Consider the following 4408-nt stretch of genomic DNA (forward strand, 5'->3'; position numbering starts at 1 on the left):
AAAAAAAAAAAAAAAAAAAGAACAATTCCTACCATTTTACTGAGACCTTGTTATAGGACAGGCTCCCTGTGAAGCATTTTACATGCATTATTCCTTGAAATCTTAGAGTAATCTTACATGATAGTTCTTACATAATTCCAATATATTTGATACCATGAACTAGCCTCGTGGTTATTAATTTTCTAAGAACCATGCAGCTCATAATTAATGGAGCAGAGACTTAAACAACTTAATCTTATTCCAAATGTAGCCTCCCTTTGTCTACATACCCGTATCTTACCTATCCTTTAAGACTTGACTGAAATCTCACATCCAACCAAAGAGCTGGCTCTAACATTCTGAGGTAGTGCTAGTTCTGTGACCTACATAGAGCTTAAAACTGGTGCTCTGAATGTTATTGCACAATCCTATCTTTCTGGGTTGTTGCTGTTATTCATATACGCTGTTCTTATATCACCAATATGACAAAAGTGGCATCTTGGTGCTTCCTCTTCCTTCCCCATGCCTGGCTCACTGTCGAGCATATTAGAGGTGCTCTCTACCTATTAGCAAGTTGTTCCCTCCCCACCCCCAGTTAAGTAAGCCACTTGGAGGAGGGAGAAGTGCTTAGTTAAGTGCAGAGGAGGCTTGTTCAAATTGCATTCTGAGTGTCTATTTCAGCATGTACCAAAAGAAGAGCCCTTCTCACTGTTTTGCCCTTTCCATGGAGAATTAAAATATGTAGCCACTTAGCTTGATTGCCAGTGCACTCTCCACTTCATTGCCTTTTAAAATCCTTTTAATAAACACAAGTTGAGGTAGAAAATATTGGCAATCTCATCAAGTTATTGTTGCAACTGGAAAAAAAAAAAAAGCCCCTTCCAAACAAAATACCAACTGTTCAGTTTCCTTCTTTAGGCGTTTCCTTTCTTGTTCCAGATAATATACACGCTGTACACTGTGGGTTGTCTTAGTTACCTTTTTCTTTTTTCTTTTAAAGGAGCACCGAGGACAGTGAGATCCAATTTTATATAACTCTGTTTCAATAGATGTACAAAATAGTGACTAACGACTTGCAAAGAGGATGAAGCGATAATTACAATCATGAGAGGTTTGTGTAATTTTACATGATATTGAGAATATACTTTTCAAAATAAGGAATCTGAAACCAGGTTAGTGTGTTTAACTTCCCTAAGGTGACACACTGGCTAAGGGAGGGATGGAGTCTGCCTTCGCTTCCATGCCCCACAGGTACCCAATCCACAATGAGTTCACAGTAAATAAAGGCATAACTGAATCTTTCTTGTGGCTAACCAGCCTTTTTCGACTTTGCTTCAGCAAAGCTTTTCTTGTGTTTATGTCCTAGTGCTTACTCCATAAGAACAGTACATTGTGTGACTCTCTCTCTCTGCTGTTTTGAGAAGAGAAAAGATCAATATTCCTCTTTTTTTCCCCCTAAACTTTAAATCATAATAAGGTCATCAGGCTCAATCCATCTCCTATGCATTTGCACTTTGAATCAGGTCCAGAAAACAAAACTATAATTTCTAAAAACCCTTAACCCTACTTCGCTTTCTCTCTTCTCCCAACACCTTCTGTTCATTGCAGCTACTACAGAAACCAAAGAAAATACAGTTTATTTATTTTAGAACTTATAACTGGAAGTATATTAAAAGTTCATTAACTATTTGTGGTGTTGAAGTGGAAGAAATTGGTGATAGGATTTGAATAACAGTATCCCTTTGGGAGGTCAGAAGGCCAAAATTACAGTAGAATCTGTCATGGGGGCTGCACGACACTGGATCCAAGCCGCCATCATCTCTTGTCTGGTTAACCCAATAGTCTGTGTAGTCATAGCAACATATCTACCTTTTCTGTTTTTCTAACTACATTTTCTTCTCCCTCAGCAGCCAGAGTGATCTTTTTACAATAACAACAAATGAAGTTTAATATTGAATTCAGAATTGTCCCTTGGCTCCCCTACTTCACTAATAGAACACTCCACATCCACATAATAATAACTTATGAAATCCTGTGTGATCTGTCCCTCCAGTCCTCATCTGTTCTTAATCCCTACTACTCTCACTAAAAATGGCCTTTTCACTATTCGACAATTATGCTAGCTTTGCTTCGGCCACAGGACCTTTGCACTATCTGTTTCTTCTGCTTAGAATTTTCTTCCTCCCAATGTCCACATGGTAATTCTATCACTTCTTTGTGTGCAGTAACACCTTCTTAGAAGGCTTATCACAACTACCTTATTAAAACTACAGCACCCATAATGCTCCTGGTCTTCCTTATCACACTCTATTGTTTCTGCCATGACACTTATGACTTTTATATAATATGTGCTTATAATAAATTACCGTAAATCCCAGGAGGTAAAAGAACTTTGTCATCTGTGTCCACTCATGTATCTTGAGCATTTAGGCAAGTGCCTTGTCCTCACTATTTACTGACTGAGTTAATGTGTGAGTTAAGAAGTAAAATCATGGCTTGGTGCCTATATCTCAGTGGCTAGGCCACCCCCCCCATACATCGGAGCTAGTGGGTTCAAAGCCAGCACAGGCCTGCCAAACAACAATGACAACTGCAACCAAAAAATAGCCAGGCACTGTGGCAGGCTCCTGTAGTTCCAGCTACTTGGGAGGGTGAGGCAAGAGAATTGCTTGAGCCCAAGAGTTTGAGGTTGCTGTGAGGTACTCTACCAAGGGCGACAGCTTGAGACTGTCTCAAAAAAAAAAAAAATTGTGATGGATCTTTATACATTCATTTGAGATGGCCTGACTTATAACATGGGCCAGATGACATAAATCAGCACACTTCAGAGGGTCCAATCAGAAAGATAGGCAGTAATCTTTGAGAAGAGCCTTATTCTTTGGCATAAACCTAAGCTATTTAAACATAGTCTAGATTCTAGGTGCATAGCTTTAGATACCTAATTATGCCAAGTTAAAGATTTAGTATTAAATAAATGAGGAAATAGTCACAAAAAGTCAATTATAATCAATTATTTATGTTAGAAAAGTCAAATAATTATTACATATGACATTTATCATTCTTTCAATAAAATATCTGTATTACAGTAGTTCTTATTATATAGGACAACATGCCTGTTTCTAATGGTAAAGACTTAAATTTTATAATGCTAACGAACTAATGTCTTTTAGAGTATCCATATATCCATAGTGTAATTACCATAGCCTGTTTTTTTTTTTTTTTTAATATGGCATCTTGCTGTTGCACAGATGGTAAGGAGGAAACAACTGTCTTTGGTTGAGTTTCTTGATAAAGTTTGTAGTTGTTAAATCTGGGAAAACTCCAAGTCATGGTAGCATCTGCCTTTAGATGAAATATGGCTAGGGAATTCATTGCTTCACATTCTTGCTTTATTTTACAATACACAAAATATTGCCTGTCTGTGACATTTGGTTAATTATAATGTAAACTCAAGCACTTATAAAACCTATGCAATATACAGCTCTCGTTTCTTTTTTGATTGTGACTTCAAGATAGTTTCTTAAACTCTTTGGTTTTCTAAACAGTGCAGGCAAGATAAAAAGCAGATGAAATTGCAATAACAACAATAACGATAAAAGAGCAGAAAAAAATAGCAACCACAAAGCATAAGCAAATGGAAATAGAAATAATAAATGATAAGTGCAGGAGCCCTAAACACCTTTCTTTTCTCCCCTCAAGTAACCCAAATGGAAGTCTTCTTGCTAACAGTTTTGGGGCATCTCATTGTTGATGGAAGCCTGAAATAGGGAGTAATATACTTCGACTCGGGAAACCATTCCATCTTTCTGTAGCACTGTGCTGATGTATTATCTTCTAAACACCTGAAGATGTTGTGCTTACATTTCTGGTTGCTTTTAAAGTGGAAGAAAATCTTATAGTATAAAAAAGAGATGATAATAAAAGCATAAACAGTACAATATACTTGATGTTCCAAAAGTACATTCACAACATGGAAATACTTTACAGCAGACTGGAATTTGTGGTACCCACAGGCCCAAATATGAGCAAATATTCTCCAGAGTTACTAACCTTGAACCTAGGCCATGAAGAACTTTCTCAAATTATTTCTAGGGAATACATATAGTTCACTGTGAATAATAACCATGCAGACTGGTGCAAGATGCCATTATTAAGAAATTACCAAAATAACAGTATTAGTATTCTAATATTTCTGTCACTCATTGCCACACACTTAGTGATTTAAGACAAAATCATTTACAATTATATAATTCTTGAAGTCAAGAATTTTGAAAAAGAAAAGGGGGTCAGCAAGGCTGTGCCTTCTATGTTCAGAAGGCTCTAATGGAGAATCTGTTTTCTTACATTTTCCATATTGGAAGCTGACTGAATTCATTAGTTCATGACCCATTTTCCCTTGGATCTCTGCCCTATTACCATATCTTTTCCT

Source organism: Otolemur garnettii, unplaced genomic scaffold (assembly GCF_000181295.1).
Source record: "Otolemur garnettii isolate 467f Iridium unplaced genomic scaffold, OtoGar3 scaffold00003, whole genome shotgun sequence".
NCBI lineage: Eukaryota > Metazoa > Chordata > Mammalia > Primates > Galagidae > Otolemur > Otolemur garnettii.